The following is a 19685-nucleotide window of genomic DNA, read 5'->3' on the forward strand; positions in this document are numbered from 1 at the left end:
TTCTAAGCCACCCTCACTTGAGCTCATCTGTAACAGTTTACCTCATATTAAATACCTCATATTTTAATCATTTATTGTTGGATACTCCCCCACCACCAATTTGGATGGTAGTTTTGTGAGAGAAGGCATTAATTTTTTTTTTAATTATCATTTTTGTGTATCTTAGTAGAATTTTGCCATATTCATTAAATGGAACTGATTGCTAGTCTAAACTTACTACCAGTTACCTCACTAAACACTCCTGGCCAAACAATATCTGGTGCCGGCTCTAGTTCAGCCTGCCTTTGCCTGAGGCCAGATCCTTCTGCTCTGCCCATGGAAGCTGGTTGAGAGGAAGTGATGTTTAATCCTTGACCTACTTTTCATCTTCCCAGAGAGTAATGTGCCTGCAGCTGTTCTTTCACTCTCGTTAAATTCTTGCTTTCTTTTACTCCTTAAGGGAGCTATGAGGCATGGAAATTTTCCTCCATCTCCAATGCTACTACTCCTCACTCTCCACCTGAACACATGCCTCGTGACTGTCCATATTATCTGCTCCCACCCTTGTGACTTTGATATCCTTGTGGATGACCCATATCTATCTCTTAACAGTGTCCACTTACCAGGTTCTTCATCCAGAAACATTAGCCCAAATGCAGCTTCACTCACCCGAACAGCATTTGGCCATGCCATAGCAAATGGAATGGCCTTTGTAATACAGAGATTTGAGTCCAGTCTTTGCCAGTTAGTAGCTGAATGACCTTAGGTTAAGGTTAATTACTTAAAGTCTCTGGGCCTTGGTTTCCTCTAATGCAAAACGGGAATGTTCTCTCCAAAATGGTATTGAGGAACCTGCTGTGACTTTGCCTTACCCAGTTCATCAAGGGTAAACTGTCTTTCCTGGTTTTTAAAGCCCTTAACGATTTGGCCTCAACCTGCCCATCCAGCAGGCAAAATTCTTTGGTACCTAGCCTAATGTTGAACAAATACTAAGTCTGAAGAGGTATTTTTATTGGTTTATTATATTATTATGAAGCACATTAGGATTAATTTTATTTCATACTCTCATTGTTTCATGCCTGACAGCCCCAGCTGCTGGGGCTACTGACATTTTCATCTACTTCGCTTTGAAGAAGCAGTTCAGAACCAGGGCCTGTGTGCAGGTTTTGCACACAGCAGATGTGTAAGGATGTCTTGAAGTAAGGGATGGTTCTTCTGACATTGCTGAAGGAGAAAACCATTTTGCTCTACCAGACTGAAATTCAGAGCTCGGCCCTTTGCTGCCAGCTTGCTGTCATAGCTGTCTGCCTTTGGCTTCTGGATGCTTTCACCTTGGCTAGATGAAGATGGACGTTCTGACCCACTCAGGCTTCTGTAGGGTTGAGACCCTGCTGCCACTACTGTTCCTTTGATGCTGGTGACTGCACCTCACTGAGTTAGCTGTTTGGCAAGACAGATCTGTAGCGCTCTGGTTTTACCTTCCAGCAATGTTTTTGCCGGTGTGCTTCCTTGTGGCTTTGTGTGGGACTCATTGTTAATGGAAGCACACATTAACAAAACACTGAAATGGCCAGACATTAACCATGACTTTAGTTAACAAAATTCTGGGAGAGGTACAATTAGTAGCCGGAAATGGACTGTATTCAAGTGGCCCTCCTATGAGTTTATCTTGATACTCATCTTACCTCATGCTTATGTGGTGTTAAATGTGCCTTGTGTCTAAAGCTGTGGGTCCTGGCTCTTACAAGAAGCACAACCCACGCAAGCTATCAAGTGAATTAAAAGTATTCATTTTGCTTAAATGTGTTTCTTTCCCATATACTTACCCCTTTATTTGCTATAAGCCATAAACATTGAAATGGTGTTGTTTAAAGAATGTGAAGCCTTATTTTTTAACTCCTTGAAATAAAACTAGGTAGTATCTAAAATAGCATGTACACTATATTTAAACTATTGCATAGAATAGTAAATGAATCCATTAAGCATGTAACTAATGGTGAACATTCTTTAAACTAAAATGAAGGTACATGATTTGATTGTTTTTTGAAATGTTAATATATAAACAGATGGGGATATATAGAGAGATATATGTAAAGTCACATTTTATTTATTTACTAAATGATGACTTCACCAAATGCTGCGCAGCCATGCTTGGAATAATGCTTGGGATGTCTGTTTAACAATACCGCGGGGAGTCTGCACAGGCCAGAAAGAGACAGTTTACATTCCCTTCTGCTCCTTAGAGTGCAGACATCTTATTTGTGTATGTGTTGATGCCTTCAGAGGATCTGTGGTTTATTGATAACTCTTTAGGATTGTTACTGTGAAGTAGTTATGATTTCCCCAGAGACAATTTTGTTTCCATTGCCAGTGCTCTTGTCCAGGTTGTTAGACCTCTATAGCCTCTTTAATTAGGCTCTCTGCTTCACTTACTGAAGGTTCTAAGTAGTTTCCTGTTTCTGAATTGTTTGATGATTTCAGTGTTTGGGGTTACCTATTTCTGAAGACAGTGACTGGTTTTCTGTTACCTCACTCCTGATATGGAAGGGAGACAGGGAAGTGCTTGGAGGAGAAGGGTTGGTCCCTGGCGAGGGCTCCATCCCCGGGCCTGTACCCACAGACCTAGGTGAAGACAAGAACTCCTGCCTTTCATGCCCAAATGTTGCATTTCCCAAGACCACCCTGGCCCGCTGTGCCCCCATTCTGTGCCTGTAAAAACCCCAAGACCCTAGCAGACAGACACACAAGCTGGACGCCAAGAGAAACACATGGGCGAAGGAACACACAGGTGGCTGGACGTCTAGAGGAATGTACTGGTGTGGGAGCACCCCGGGAGACGCCAGCAGGCCAGCGACCGGCAGAATGACGCAGAGTTTGGCTGGGGCAGTTGGAGAAGAGTTGGGCCACCAAGCAGCCAGACTCCAGGGGAAAACCATTTCCCTTCTGGCTGCCCCATCTGCTGAGAGCTACTTCCACTCGACAGAACCTTGCACTCATTCTCCAAGCCCACATGTGATCCTATTCTTCCGGTATGCCAAGGCGAGAACCCCAGGATACGGAAAGCCCTCTGTCCTTGCGATCAGGCAGGGGTCTAATTGAGCTGGTCAACAGAAGCCGCCGATAGACGGCTAAACTAAAAGAACATCCTGTAACACATGCCCATTGGGCTTCAGCTGTAAACATTCACCCCTAGACACTGCCGTGGGGTTGGAGCCTCACAGCCTGCCTGTCTATATGCTCCCCTAGAGGTTTGAGCAGCAGGACACTGAAGAAGTGAGCCACACCCCCATCGCACACCCTGCGAGGGGGACAAGGGAACCTTTCCCATTTCACTCCTATAGACGGTGCAAAGCTATTAAAATCTGAGTCACTTAGTAGGCACGTAAGGTCCTGTCTGATCTGGTCTCATTTAGTCTTTCGGGTTCCATCTTCACCTTCATTTCTGCAGGAGAAACACATCTCTGTACCAAAAGTTCTTTGGTTTGGTCACCGTTTCCCCTGAAAAATACTTGTTAAACTCTGTAAGCGTAACTCAGATACCATTACACTATGAAACCTTCTCAGTTTTCCATAGAATACATTTCTGTGTTCTGTCTGTTCCTTTGAAAAACATTTTTTAGTTTGTATTGTACTATATATGGTACAGTGTGCAGTGAACTATATGTCCCTGGTATATAGTTATCCCTGAACTATATGTGGTGCACCTATAATATTAAGCTAATAAGTTATGCTTGATTTCTGGAAACCAAGTAGATGATCATTTGGAAAAATATACCACCATTGTGCATGGCAGAGGAACTTGAATTGGTAAAGAGTTGTGTCCCATGGTTATAGGTTGTAAGATATTATCTTTTTCCTTTCCGTCTTATCTTTCTTATTTACTTATCATTTATTTTTTGAGACAGAGTCTTGCTCTGTCACCCAGGCTGGCATGCAGTGGTGCCATCACAGCTTACTGCAGCCTCAAACTCCTGGGCTCAGGCATTTCTCCCACCTCAGCCTTCCAAGTAGCTGGGGCTACAGGCATGCACCATCACACTCAGCTAATTTTTTAATTTTTTGTAGAGACAGCATCTCCCTATGTTGCCTAGGATGGTCTTGAACTTGTGACCTCAAGCGATCCTCCCACCTTGGCCTCCCAATAGTTTTCATTTTTATTGAAATTATACACGAACATAGTTTAAATACTTTAATATTTCTTTGTTAAAAAAAACTATTCCCAGTATTTTGCTCTCTAGTGGCAACTACTTGTACCTCGTTGAGCCAATTACTTTGTTTATATCCTGTTTTTGGATATATACTCATTACTTTATATTTCAATTTTTATCAATAACTATTGATTCATGACAATGGATGATGACAACTTAGTTCTTTCCTCCCCAGTCACACTCTTCTTTTATCCTGGTTTGCTTGGATCAATGTTGATAAAATGTTCACTGTTTATATTATGTGAGCATTATTCACATGTAGCAGACGGGTTATTTTTCCTTCCCTGCTTAACTACTCCCCTCCCCAAGTTAATTATTCTCTCACCTTTTCTCCTCTCCCTTTCTCAACCTTCTGCCACCTTCCCTACCCACTTCATATATATACTTGTCACAAATTCAACCCCAAATGCCTTCACAATTATCTGAATGTCCTCAAAAGACATTCAGATGCATTGAGTTTTATATAAATTTTATCTTTTTTTTTTTTTTTTTTTTTTTTTTTTGAGAGGGAGTTTTGCTCTTATTGCCCAGGCTGGAGTGCAGTGGCGCGATCTCAACTCACCGCAACCTCCACCTCCTGGGTTCAAGCGATTCTTCTGCCTCAGCCTCCCGAGTAGCTGAGATTACAGGCATGAGCCACCACGCCTGGCTAATTTTGTATTTTTAGTAGAGATGGGTTTTCTCCATGTTGGCTAGGCTGGTCTCAAACTCCCAACCTCAGGTCATCCGCTCACCTAGCCTCCCAAAGTGCTGGGATTACAGGCGTGAACCCCTGCACTCAGCCTGAATTTTATCTTTTTTGAAGAAATCTCTCCCCAGAGCCATCTGACCTGTTCTGGTTTTAACAGGCTACCTGCTAATTCTGTTTATAGCTGTCATACCGGATTCTCTTGTTACTGTCTTTAGGGGAATTCTCTTTACTATTCTATATAGAAGTTTTTTTTCCTTTATCTTTCTTTTTCTTGTTTATGCCCTTGTTTTGCAGAGTACATCCCTCAGTAACTTCCTGAAAAAGATTTCTTGGGAGATAATTTTTTAGAGACCTCAAGTATCTGAAAAGATCCCTATTCTTCCCTAGCACTTGACTGAGAGTTTGTCTGGTGTGGAATTTGTATTGGAAATCATTTTGAAGACATTGTTTCAGTGCCAGCTTACTCCCAGTATTGCTTTTGAAATCTGAAGCCAGCTGATTTGGGGTTTCTTACACATTACTTCTTTTTTTCTCCCTGGAACCTGGATGTGCCATCTTGTATAGGTCAGTTTTCCTCCAATGTACTGTGCTTTTTCAATGTGGAAACTCATGGCCTGGTGAGTTTTAAGGTATTTTGGACCTCCTCTCTGTTTACCTTTTCTGGATCACTCTCACTATTCAAATCTTTGACTTTCCTATGATCCTCTAATTGTTGTATCTTTTCTCTCCTATTTGCAGCCTATCTTCTACTTTCTTGGGAGATTTCAACTTTTATCTTTTATTGAGTTTTTGAAATCTTTTGTTTGCTTGCTTTTATTTTTAATTTCCAAAAGCTACTTTTTCTCCTCGGAAGGTGACTTTGTTTTGGCTTTATTCTTTTTTCATAAGTGCAATGCATTCGGTCTCCCTGGATATTAATAAGTTTATTTTGAAATTCTCCCATAATTTCTGTTTTCTATAGTTGGCTATCTTCTAGTTTGTTTTGATTTTTGATTTTTGTGTCAGATAAGAACCATGTTCCTCAGTTATCTGTTCCTCAGTTAGGAAAGTCTTTCCTCTGAGTTGCTCATATTCCCCAGAAGAGATTGCCTGGAAGGTGAAGGCCGGCCTGTGTTTTGGGAGCTGAGTGGAGGAAGAAAACTGGGGTCTTACTGTCCGGCATGCATGAGCTCATTTTCAGTACAGCACCTCTGCCCTCATCTGTGTTAATGACCTCTAGTGCAGAGACCCTCTGTTGTAACTTCTTCTGAAAATAAACTTCAGACTGTCAGGATTTCTCTTTCTTTGTAACAAATGACTGCAAATTTAGCAGCCCAAAACAATACACACATTTAGTATCTCACAGTTACTGTGGGTCAGGAATCCAGGCATACCTTAGCTGAGCCCTCTGCTCAGGGTCTCCCTTGGCTGTAGTCAAGGATTCAGCTGGCCTGTGTCCTCATCTGTAGCTCTTACAAGGTCATACAGTTGTTGATAAAATTCAGTTCCTTGCAGCTGTAGGACTGAGGCCCAGGCAACTTCTAGAGGCCACTCATAGTTCTCTAGCCCTCTTCTTAGGTATTTTATATCAGAGGAGCTTGCTTCTTCAAGGCTAGCAGGAGACTCTTCAGTCAGTTAAGACTTAGTCCTTTTTTTGAGATGGGGTCTCACTCTTGTCACTCACCCAGGCCGGAGTGCAGTGGTTCAGTCTTGGCTCACTGCAGCCTCAACTTCCCTGGGCTCAGGTGATCCTCCCGCCTCAGCCTCCCAAGTAACTGGTATGACAGGTGCGTGCCACCATGCCCGGCTGTGTTTTGTATTTTTTTTAGAGATGAGGTTTCACCATGTTGCCCATGCTGGTCCCTAACTCCTGGGCTCAAGCAGTCTGCCTGCCTTGGACTTCCAAAGTGCTGGGATTACAGGTGTGAGCCACTGCACTTGGGTGGAATGTTTGTTAGTCAGCACCCTTCTCTGTTTGGGGATAATGCTTTGCACTCCTTTGTATTAAATGACTATTCGAATCATTTTAGAAAGCAACTGATACCAACATAAGGTAGCATATGACTCTGCCATCTGTTAACTTACAAGCCAGTTTCGTGCCTGACTAGTGGCCACCAGTATTTGCTTACCAGTCATTCTAGGCTTGTTACATTTAGATAGCTGTGAAATGTCCCTCATCAGCCCTCCATCTGTGGGCCTCTTTAGCTGCTGCTGCTGCATCTAGCTTTTTGAAAGCTATTGTCTACTGCTCAGCTAGAAGGGGGTGTGTAGATAGCAGGACCAAGGATTCGCTTGGGTGAAAGAGTTGGCAGTGAGAAAGCAACCAGACCCTCCCCTCCAAGCCCAGCCCTGTATTTGACATGCAGGGCATAACCTCACTCATTCAGTCTCTCAGCCCTATGCAAATATAAACAGCCTTCCTCTTGTCTCTCCAGGCCAGCTGGGGCCAAGAAAGAAGCCAGTGATTCCCCCAAGTGCAGTAAATAGCTCTCCTCACCTCCTGACCCTGTTATTTCCTGGTAGTTCTGAGTTGTGGATCCTGCAGTGGAGAGGGAGGGAACAAAGAAGTTGCAGAGGCCTCAGCTTCACAGAGCATTGAGCAGTGGGTGATATTGTATCCTCAGGCAGGGGTTGACCTCACATTTCAGTGCAGGTCATTCTAATGACTGCTGGACCTCCCAGTGCCACTGTGAACTAGAATGGAATAGAGTGAAGTGGATCTGAATTCCTGGACTATGCCTGGGACCAACCTAACTTCTGAGCTGGAGAAAGGAGGTCTCATGTTCTATACCTGCTTTTTTTAGCTCTAGGGGGAAAGAAAGAATTGTGAATCTTTCTTGTTCTCTTTGCAGCTTAGGGGCGAAACATTTGGACTGTAATTGAACTGATGCTCGTTTCCCCAAAATGTCTTTGGTTTTCATTCAGGTGGGGGATTCTCTGCATTTTTGGAGTTGTCACATTATTATAGAAATCCCTGTCCTCCACACTAAGTACTCTGTGTGGTATGTGTTTATTTTCACCTAATTCATTTCTGCAAATAAAGTGATTTAATTTTTGGTATTAAGAAATTTTAATAACACCTTTTGGCAGATCACGAGATTTTCTTGTTCTTATTTAATCCCAGCTTCCATCCAAATGTGAAAGAGAAATGAAATAATAAGGTAGGAAAAGCAGACCAGTAAATGTGATTAAACAACTTTTGTGTTGAGTCCAAAGACATGTAACTTTATTTTAAGCTTCATGGGTGTAGTAAAAAAAATATCACCTTCAGAAAACCTGGATTGCCATTAGCCAGGACTGACTTCCAGGCTTACTGACTTTGTACAAACAAACCACTTAATCCTGAATCCTTCTCCTCATCTTTTTTTTTTTTTTTCCTCTTTTTTTAAATATATTTATTTTGTATTATTTTCTTACTGTCTTTTTAATATTTTATTTACTTTATTTTCCTCATCTTTAAAATGGATAAATGTTACCTTTCCTGCTCAAAGATTCTGGGCAAAGATCAAAAGAAGTCAAAGTTTACGAAGGAACTTTGAAAATTATATATTCCTCTGCAAGTGTTAGGGTACTTTTCTGTCTTTGATTTGTGTTGGTTCTTGGAGTGATATTTTAGATGTACAAATAGGAGGTCAGAACAAACCTGTATGTAATAAATTGTGGAGAATTGAGTTCAAACTTTATTTTGCTTATATTTGGATAAATTATCAACTTTGTTGAGATGTAATTTACACACAATTAAATTCACCCATTTCAAGTCTTCCATGTGTTTTGACTGTTCAGATAAATTGACAAACAGTTATCTTAGCTAACAGTTGGTATTTCTACATTAAAGAAGGGAGAAAGAGCACCCTCTTTTGGTAGAAGTTTCTCCTGTGTGGGCTCTCTGGTCCCCCTGTCTCATTTCGAAAGCCGATTTGCATCCTGCTGGTGGAGTAAACTTGAGCCCTTTCACTTATACTGGTGCAGGTTTTACTGTAGTCTCTTGGAGACTCAGTATCTCAGTCCCATGTCTGAGAGCATAGGAGAAGGAAGAGGGTAGGAAAGAGCACCTGAATTGAATAGAGGAGGGAGCAGAGAAGGCACAACAGTGAGATAGTGTCCAGTTAGTCTGAGTATTTCCAAATTTTCCAATAAAGTGTCAGTGGAAGCTTTTATCATAGGGCCAAAAATCTGTCCTTCAGTGTGACCACAGAGCCACAGGAGACCGGAACCCCTTGTAGTCCCTGATGATTTTCACTGGGCTATGGATGGGAATGGCAGCAGTCATAAATATTCCCTATGAATGAGTGTTCTAGGTATTTTTTACCCAAAGATGTGGCATATCAGTGGGTCACTATTGAAAACATGTTTGGAATGAAGCAGGAATGAGTCAAAAGATCTCCCCTCAGTTCCTGAGCCACTTTGTTGTAAAAATAACTGTGAAAACCGGGCTTCAATGAAACACAGGTTCCAATGGCTGGAGTCAGAATAGTGGTAGCCCAGACTCAGTATCCCCCCACCTCTCCAAGTCCGTAAAGCATTGGCCTTCTACTCAGAAACACTACTTACCCTAGGGTGCCCATAGTTACTTTTATTTTTTATTTTTATTTATTTAGTTTTTTGAGATGGAGTCTCCCTCTGTCACCCAGGCTGGAGTGCAGTGACACGATCTCGCTCACTGCAACCCCCGCCTCCCGGGTTCAAGCTATTCTCCTGCCTCAGCCTCCTGAGTAGCTGGAACTACAGGCGGCCGCTATCACACCCGGCTAATTTTTGTATTTTTATTAGAGACAGGGTTTCACCATATTGGCCAGGCCGGACTCAATCTCCTGACCTTGTGATCCGCCTGCCTCAGTCTACCAAAGTGCTGGGATTACAGCTGTGAGTCACCGCACCCGGCCACTTTTACTTTCTCTTACTACTTTCTATATTAATAGGCAGATTAGATTCCATCTCTTCTGCCTTTATTTTGTCCTTCAGAATAGAAATTGGGAAGTAAACACAGTGGTTTTTTTTGTTTTTTGTTTTTTATCTCAATAATTGGAATCTGTTTGAAGGAGAAAATCGCCTGCATCTCATCCTGCAGGTACAGCCACTATTAAGTTTGGGTATATTTATATCTTACAAAAATGTTTGTTTTGCATACTGTTGTGGAACTTGTTTCTTTCAATCCTTCTGGATTTCTTTCCTTGTTCAGTATGTATACCTCATCTTATTTAAGAGCTGCACAGTATACCATCGTATGGTTGTACTCCAGTGAACCTATCTCCTGTCAGTAAGTTAGCTCATTCCAAATTTTTTTCATCATATGTAAGTAAGAGTCTCCAAAATATTCTTATACTATAGTCACATGCACATGTCCAGTTATTTCCTTAGGGTAAGTTCCAAGAAGCAGAATTTCTATATCAAAGTGTTTACTGGAAATTTTTGCCATTCTGATAGGTAAAAGTATCAGAGTGTTTAACTTGTATTTCTTTGAGTCTAAGTAAGATTGTGAATCTGTTTATTTGCCATATGTTTATTTTCCACTTTTGAGAACTGCCTGTGTACTTTATCCATTGTTATTATTTAAATTAGTCAAGATATTAACCCTTAGTCATGAACTAAAAATGCCCCCCCACCTTTTTATAAATTTTATGGTATCTTTTTTTTTTTGAAAGGATTTTCAATTTTTATGTAGTCAGATCTGTTGGTCTTTTCCTTTGTGTGTGTGTGTTTTAACTTCAATGATGTCTCGGTTTTGGTCATTCCCACACTCCTGCCTGCCCCCTCACCCTTGTGTGACTCTTGAGATGAGAGTTCAAATACAAGTAGTTTATTTTCAGGTACAAAGAACAAAGGGAAGCTAAGGAAGAAAAGATAGTCAATAAAAGATGTCTCATCTGGGCTCAGTGGCTCATGCCTATAATCCCAGTACTTTGGGAGGCTGAGGCAGGCAGGGATCGCTTGAGCTCAGGAGTTCGAGACCTGCCCAGGCAATATAGTGAGACTGTCTCAAAACAAAACAAAACAAAACAAAACAAAAGATGTCTTATTAAGCTAGCCCCCACAGGGAAAATTGCCTCTGTGGAAACTGGGAAATTGGGCAGAACACTTGCCTGAGAATGATCCCACCCAAATTATCAGTTATTCGTTGAAGTCTGCTCTTGGGGGGAGTGTTCCAGTTATTTATTGCTACATAACGAAATAATCTAAACAACAACCACCGTTTATTATTATTATAATCTTTCATAGATACAGAGTTTGGGGCTGGTTCCTACTGAAGCTTTCTAATGCAGTTACAGGGGCTAGGACTGGAGTCATCTGAAGGCTTTCTCCCTCACATGTCTAGTCTTCCACCTGGGCTGGGAAGGCTCACATAGCTGAGGGCTGGAACACCTCGGGTTTCTTGGCTAATTCTCATTCTTGATGTGGTCTCTCCACATGGTCTCTGCAGTACTAGGCTGCTTATGTGATGTTTAGAGTTTCCAAGGCACATAGAAAGGGAGAGACAGACAGCTGCAGGATGAGTTGGGGAGCAGAAGGGACCATAGCTCTTTTTTTTAAAAAAAGGAGCCAGTTGTGAAGTCACACTTATATCACTTTAGACCTAAATATCACCAGCCCATATTCAGAGGGAGGGGAATTAGACTCTACCTCTTTGAGCAGTTTCAAACAATCTGTGGACAGTGTTGTAAAACTGCCACAGGGAGTTCATTTACCTGTCCTCCTGCCTATTGCTACGGGCAGAGCAGCTTTAAGCACAGAGGTGCAGATAGATAGGGGTAGCTAGAACTTGACCATAGCATACCAGAATCCTAAGGGATGTGTTGGTGACGCACTGACAGCTTCTGCTGTAGTTTTTGTCAGTGAGCTCAGGAGTTCAAGTGGCTTCTCTCATTTCCAAAACTATAAAACTGTTCACTATTTAAAATTCTTAGTTCCTATTTAAAATTATTAGTTTAAATTTTGTTTTTTAATGTCTGGGAGTAAGAATCAAGCACTTATTTTTATGGTTAGCCAGTTGCACCAAAATAATTTAAAAATAATCTGCCCAGTGGTTCTCAAACTCTTTGGTTTCAGGACCCCATTACACTCTTAAAATTTATTTCAGACCCCAGCAGCTTTTGATTATATGGTTAACAGTTAAGGATTTTTACCATATTCAAAATTAAAACAGAATTATGTAGAACATCTATGATTGATTTTAAAATAACAAAAATATTAATATAAATAACATTTTAAATGAAAACTGTTTTTCAAAATTAAACAGCCTAGTCTGGGCGCAGTGGCTCATGCCTGTAATCCCACCACTTTGGGAGGCCAAGGCAGGCGATCACGAGGTCAGGAGATCGAGACCATCCTGGCTAACACGGTGACACCCTGTCTCTACTAAAAATGCAAAAATTAGCCGGGTGTGGTGGTGCATGCCTATAGTCCCAGCTACTCAGGAGGCTGAGGCAGGAGAATCGCTTGAACCCGGGAGGCGGAGGTTGCAGTGAGCCGAGATCACACCACTGCACTCCAGCCTGGGCAGAGTGAGACTCTATCTCAAAAAACAAACAAACAAAAATTAACTAGAAGAGTGGTACTAGTTCACGTATTTGCAAATAACTTTAATGTGTGACTTATTAGCAGACAGGTAGATTTTCATATCTGCTTCTGCATTCAGTCTGTGGCCCTCTCACACCTGGTGTAGATTCAGGAAAATCTCACAGTACAAATGTGAGAAAATGGGAGTACAAATGGTAAGTCATGTTTTAGATTTATGAAAATAGTTTTGACTTCATGGGGCTTCCTTGAAAGGGTCTTGGGAGAACTGCCTAATTTTTCCCTGATGGTGTAAATGCTACCTTCAGCTGAAGGCATTTTTATCCTCCAAAGTCACATGAGCTCTGTACTGAGGGAAGGTACAGGGAGCTGGACCTAGGATGAGAAACCCATAGTCCTGGGAGGGTGCAGGTGGAGGCTGAAGCAGCAGCAAAATTGTCAGAATTAGGCAGTCGTGCGGTGGCTCACGCCTGTAATCCCAGCACTTTGGGGAGGGCTGAGGTGGGCAGATCATGAGGTCAGGAGTTCGAGACCCGCCTGACCAACATGGTGACACCCCATCTCTACTAAAAATACAAAAATTAGCCAAGCATGGTGGCGTGCGCCTGTAATCCCAGCTTCTCGGGAAGCTGAGGCAGGAGAATCGTTTGAACCTGGGAGGCGGAGGTTGCAGTGAGCTGACATGGCGCCACTGCACTCCAGCCTGGGCAACAGAGCGAGACTCTGTCTCAAAAAAAAAAGAGGCAGGAGAGTTTCAGGCTGATTGACCAGTGCAGGGAGGTGTTCTGATTCCTTCCTAAATAGGGTAACCATATAATATGCAAGTTAGAACACTTTTGAAAGCAAAAGTGGGCAATAAAAAACTGAAAATGATTATTACCAGATAAAGACTTATCCTGACAGGCCAGAAGGGAAAGTGCAGTTCCTTAGCTCACTGTACTAATAACTCCTCATCCAGCCATCCCTAGTTAAGACTGACCCCCTAATGTCCACATTGTTTTAGGTCTGCTCTTCTTTTGTCATCCCTACCGGAGTATCTTAACCCTTTACTTACAGGTTACTTGGAAGTAGTTTTCTTTTAAAACTAGTGTCCTTACTCTATGTGCATCTAATTTTTTTTCAATATTGGAATGTAAATTTCCAGATGTGCTAGACTGTCACTAGAGCAGCAACATGTACAGTAAAACCTATGACTGAATACCTGACTGGGCGAGATTGAGCTTTTGTGATGTTTTACTTATTTTACCTCATTTGGAAACACTGTTGTGTAATCCCAAACAGTAGTACATATTTGATCATCTAATTAAATATTGGTGACTGTCAGTGTGCCAAGCCCTGTAGTGTGTGGGAAATTACTACTCTCTAGAGACTTAAATTCTGATGTACAAAAGATTGTATCCAAATGACTGTAGCATTCTGTGTAAATAACCAGACAAATCTGTTCTGTTCCTGGTTTGGAACAGATTTTAAAAATGAACTCTATAGCTTCCATAGGCCACAAATCATCCTTGTGCGCCACAAAAAGTTACGTCAAAACTTCCTTTGAAAGTTTACCTACTTTATGCTGGAGGAAGACAGTAGGCACCATTTCCTCAGTGTTGGTGTGATAAGATTTTTGGAGGGCTTTGTTAGAACTAGGCCATTAAATGGCCACACTGTTTCAGATCTTAAGTGTCTGGGATAGTCTCCTTCTCATAGTTAGGAAGATACACCCCCTATTTAGCCCCACCGTGCCCCAGTATAACTTCCTAGATATAGTGGATACCACTAATGTGAATTCTTTTTTTTTTTTTTTTTTTTTTTTTTGAGATGGAGTCTCACTCTGTCGCCCAGGCCGGAGTGCAGTGGTATGATCTCATCTCACTGCAACCTCCGCCTCCTGGGTTCAAGCGATTCTCCTGCCTCAGCCTTCCGAGTAGCTGGGATTACAGGCGCCCGCCACCACGCCCGGCTAATTTTTGTATTTTTAGTAGAGATGGGGTTTCACTATGTTGGCCAGGATGGTCTCGACCTCTTGACCTCGTGATCTGCCCGCCTTGGCCTCCCAAAGTGCTGGGATTACAGGCGTGAGCCACTGTGCCCAGCCAAATTTGTGTATTCTTGTGTGTGGGTACTAGTTTTTTTCTGGGGAGCCCTTTAGGTTGGCTCTAGGTCTGCAAGTTCTTTCCAAGGGCTAGTTACCTGAATGGTACACTCCTCATAGTACCAGAGCCTCTTCCTTTCCTCTTCCCCTCACCTTATGTGAGGAGGCCTTCTAACTTCATTGTTGGGACTATGGCAGTGGTTGTCCTGCTTTTTAATAGCACTTACAAAATCGTGTCACTACTCTGTTACCCTTAGTAAGGTTTTCTCATTTTTCAAGTTCCTTCTGCCACTCACTTCTGGGTTACAAATGGTTAGTTTTATGAAGGGATGCTGAGGGTAAGCTTGTACCAGGTAGATCTCATGGAGAAGGCAGCTTTCACCCAGTATCTCTGGTAGAATCCTACCTTCATAGCGTATCTTCTTCTGTATGAATTTCTTAGCAATAGAAGATTAAATCGGGAATGGATTTTTAGTAGTGTGTTTGTCATAGGGAATATAGACGTAATTGGATGTTTTTTCATATAAGCATTTTGTAAATTCAGTTTTGGGTTTTTGGTTTTTGTTTTTTGTCTTAATAGAGCTAGGCATTACCAGGGTTGATGCATATTTGTTACTGCAAAGAGTTGTAGACAAGAAATAATATCAATGGTCATTTACATCTAGAAAATCAGAACTGTGGCTCACTACTGTAATGTCAGTGCTTTCAGAGGCCAAGCAGAAGCATTGCTTGAGCCCAGGAGTGCAAGACCAGTCTGGGTAACCTAGCAAGACCCTGTCTCTACAAAAAATTTAAAAATTAGCCAGGTTTGGTGATGCACGCCTGTAGTCCCAGCAACTCAGGAGGCTGAGATGGAAGGATCACTTGAGCCAGCTGTGATTGAGCCACTGCACTCCAGCTTGGGCAACAGCTGAAAAAAAAAAAAAGGAAACAGTTGGTATTCGTTGCTCTTAATAATCCTCTATATCTGGCTTCTCAAACTTTAATGTGCATAAGAATCATGTGTTAACATGCACATCGATTGGGTCTGAGGTAGAGTCTGATGTCTGCATTTCTAACAAACTCCCCGGGCATGGATGCCGATGTTGCTTGTCCAGAGGCAGCACTCTGAGTATCAGTCTATAGAACATTCAGGGTATATGCAAATCTAACTTTTAGTAATAATAACAACCATGTATATTGATCTTTTTTTTGGCGTACCAGGCACAAGAAAAATAAAATAAGTCTGGGCATTGGAGTCTAACAACTGGGATTCAGATTGATCTCTTCCCTTTACCAGCTTAACCTTGAGCAAATTTTCTCTAAGGCAGGGTTGCTCAACCTTGGCACTATTGACATTTTAGGCTGAGATCATTCTTTGTGGGGGCTGTCTGGTGCATTGTAGGATGTTTAGCAGCATCCCTAGTCTCTACCCACCAGATGCCATTAGCACCCTCCCTCCCATTTGTGACATTCAGAATGACTGCAGGCATTGCCAAATGTCAGGGGGTAGGGTAGGAGGCAAAATTACTTCCAGTCGAGAACCACTGCTCTAAGGCTGCTGTTGAAATATGGGTGTTTGGAGGGGTTTGTGATATGAATGATGTACTTTATATAAGTGACATAGAAGCTTATCATGAAGCTTCCACAGACAAAAGGAGAATAGGCGTGCAGTAGCTAATAAGCAGTCTGTGCCACATCTGGTTTTCTGAGGAGGATGATAAAGCTTACTCCAAGTGCCAGTTCTTTATTTTTACGAAACATTAGTCATTGTACTATGAGATAATATCAGGAGTTACTTGAGATTTTTAAATAGGTAGAACTGAGTTTCTAATTCAGTTGATCCGAAGCCTCTGCCCTTTTTTGAAATATGCTGGCACTGTTGCTACCCTGCGCCTGCCCCTTTCTTCATTCTTACTTCCTGCTGCTGTCCGCATGTCTCTTTTTTCCCCCCTACTCTTTAAAGTTTTATCTCACTGACTTCAGGTCAAATGTCACAACTGTGTTCTGGTCAATTTCCTATCCTTGCTTGGCTTCCCCAAATGCTAGTACCAAAAGATTTGTGGGATAGGGAGAAGAGACCACTTTAAGAAGCACTGCATTTACTCATCTTCCACAAGGCAACAGAGTTGGGCATCTGATTATTCAACAAAGCAAGGCTTCAGTAGCACGCAGGAGGGCAGACAGGCAAAGCAGGCTGTAGACACTCTGCATTTGTCAAAATCAGACCAGAGAAAACCTACCCCCCACAGATTAAGAGGTAGCGATAGTCACCATTTCTTTACTGTTGCCACAACATTTTTCTTCTTTTAATTATTACCATGTAGTTGTCTCAAGTCCTTCCTTTAGTCCAGGGTTCCCCAGCGCCTGGGCCACAGACACCGTACTGGTCCCTGGCCCATTAGGAACCATGCGCATAACAGATGAGCAGTGGGTGGGCAGGCCAGCCAGCTGATCAAAGCTCCATCTGTATTTACAGCCACTGCCCATTGCTTACATTACAGCCTGAGCTCCGCCTCCTGTCAGATCGGATCAGCAGCGGCATTAGATTCTCATAGGAGCGCAAACCCTATTGTGAACTGCTCATGTGAGGGATCTAGGCTGCGTGCTCCTTATGAGAATCTAATGCCTGATGATCTGTCACTGTCTCCCATCACCCCCACATGGGACTGTCTAGTTGCAGGAAAACAAGCTCAGGGGCTCTCCACTGATTCTACATTATGTGGTGAGTTGTATAATTATTTCATTCTATATCACAATGTAATAGCAACAGAAATAGAGTGCACAATAAATGCAATGCACTTGAATCATCCCAAACCGTCCCAGCCCCCATCCCCCATCTGTGGAAAAATTGTCTTCCACAAAAGCAGCCCCTGGTGCCAAAAAAAGTTGTGGACTGCTGCTTTCGTCCGTCTCCTGTGATTGCACAGGTCGGCTGCAGATGCCAAGGCCTTGATGAGCTCAGTTCACTCCTTGCCAACAATGAATCAATTCCTGAGAGAATGAGTTCCTGAAGTCTTGGTGTTAGCAACTGTAAGGACAGGGACTGCTTGATTTTCTACATCTTCGTTATTTTATGAAGTTTTAGTTTCTTCCATCCTTCCACATCTGCAGAGTCCACAACAAATACGATGCCATCTGTGCATCTGGCATAGAACTCCCACAGTGGCCTTCGTTTCTCCTGAACACCTACATCCCAGAAGTGAAAAGGGACTGTTTTAGAATTTCCCAAGGTTACCTTAATTTTCTCAGTGCTAAATCGTTTGGTAGGTACAGTATTTACAAATTCATCAACTGCCGCCTGTATAAGACAGTTGTCTTTCTAGCACAGTCCAAACCCAGAATAACAGTGTGGAAGGACTGAAATGAAGGCCGACTGGACAGGATAGAAGTCTGGTCTGATAGTCCTTTTCCCAATTTCCCACTGCAAATAAGTGTCCCAAATTGAAATGCTTTCTTCTTGCTTTAGAACTTCTCTTCATAGGTAATCCAGCTATAAGACTAATCATCCTTCCGTTCTCTTTACTCAGCGTCTCTCCTAGCATCTGGGGAGGTGCGCTGATACCTGTCTGTGGGCACCAGGGAGGCCTGGGCAGCAGCAGAGGACAGGGCACCAGGTGGGCACTGTGTGCCTGGCTGCTCTAACAGTGCTCGCCCAGCAGCCCACAATTCTGTTTCTAGCATGCTTATCTTCCTATCTTCCCAGCTTCTCATCCTCTCACTTCTTTCTAGGGTATGACTGCAGATAACTAAGTCTTCTGAAATTATGCCTAGAATAATATCCGAATTATGGTTTATGTGTTTGTAGGCAAGGGTCCTCTCTCCCAATAAGAAATGTAAAAATTCATTTGATAGAAAGATACCTTTAAAAAATTGATTCTGGCCAGGCACAGTGGCTCACGCCTGTGAATCTCAGCACTTTGGGAGGCCCAGGTGGGAGGATCACTTGAGCCCAAGAATTTGAGAACAGCCTGTGCAACCTGGTGAGAGCCTGTCTCTACAAAAAATTTACAAATTAGGCTGGGTGCGGTGGCTCACACCTGTAATCCCAGCACTTTGGGACACTGAGGCGGGCAGATCACCTGAGGTCAGGATTTCGAGACCAGCCTGGCCAACATGGTGAAACCCCATCTCTACTAAAAATACAAAAATTAGCCGGGTGTGGTGGCGGATGCTTGTAATCCCAGCTACTCAGGAGGCTGAGGCAGGAGAATTGCTTGAACCTGGGAGGCAGAGGTTGCAGTGAGCCAAGATGGCACCACTGCACTCCAGCCTGAGTGACACGAGTGAAACTCAGCGTCTCTCCTAGCATCTGGGGAGGTGCGCTGATACCTGTCTGTGGGCACCAGGGAGGCCTGGGCAGCGGCGGAGGACAGGGCACCAGGTGGGCGCCCTATTATTATTATCTTAAAATTATTATTATCTTAAAAATAATAATAATAAATAAAATTTTTTAAAAATTAGCTGGGCATGGTGGCATGTGCCTTTAGTCCCAGCTACCAGGGAGGCTGAGGTGGGAGGATCACTTGAGCCCAGGAAGTCAAGGCTACTGTGAGCCGAGATCACACACAGTGCTCCAGCCTGGGTGACACAGTGAGACTGTGACTCAAAAAATATTCTAAATTTCACTTTGCTTCAGGATGTTCTTTAAAAGAAATCAGTAATGTCATTTGACAATTGAAACGCAGATTTGGTTTCTGACCATTGAAATGGAAGAGCAGCAGAGTAGTCTGTAGTAAGTCTGTGCTGAGAATGGGAATGGGGAAAGACTCACAAAAACATGATTTTAAAACAAAAAGGAAACATAAATGTTACTTCGTGGAGTTATCCTGGAAGATTTTAAGTCAATCCAGGGAACACAACAGATTCTAGTAAGACTGTGCTAATGACAGGCTTTGACAGTTGGTTTAATACCTCCAATGATTTGTAGTATATTTTATACTGTGCAAATACTGTTTAAGACTGTATATGTGTAAAGCAAAAGTTACTAGCAGTTGATAGTTTTTTACTTTGTATACTTATCAATATAATATTGAGGCATAAGCTGTGTAGCCACGCTGTCCAGTGGTCATTAGAAAATGTCTCCAGGATTGTAGGAAAAGCTGTCAGAAGTGAGTCCTTGTTAATTGTGTTTATTCAATGGAGAGTTTCCTATCAGTTAACAGACACAGCTTCCTGTATGACAGAAGCGTTGTGGCTCATGGCCATCCCTGCTCCTAATGTTTGCATACCTGTATGAAGTCAGAGGCCTTTA

The 19685-nt window shown here is 42.5% G+C and overlaps 1 protein-coding gene and 1 pseudogene across 3 annotated transcripts in view; one reads left to right on the forward strand and one right to left on the reverse strand.

Moving 5' to 3' along the window:
* UBE2E1 (ubiquitin conjugating enzyme E2 E1) overlaps positions 1 to 19685 on the forward strand; it is an 83180-nt gene that overhangs the window by 54779 nt on the left and 8716 nt on the right. The window lies entirely within an intron of this gene.
* On the reverse strand, positions 17081 to 18115 carry LOC103242032 (ADP-ribosylation factor-like protein 4A; annotated as a pseudogene).

Source organism: Chlorocebus sabaeus, chromosome 15 (genome assembly GCF_047675955.1).
Source record: "Chlorocebus sabaeus isolate Y175 chromosome 15, mChlSab1.0.hap1, whole genome shotgun sequence".
Taxonomy (NCBI): Eukaryota; Metazoa; Chordata; class Mammalia; order Primates; family Cercopithecidae; genus Chlorocebus; species Chlorocebus sabaeus.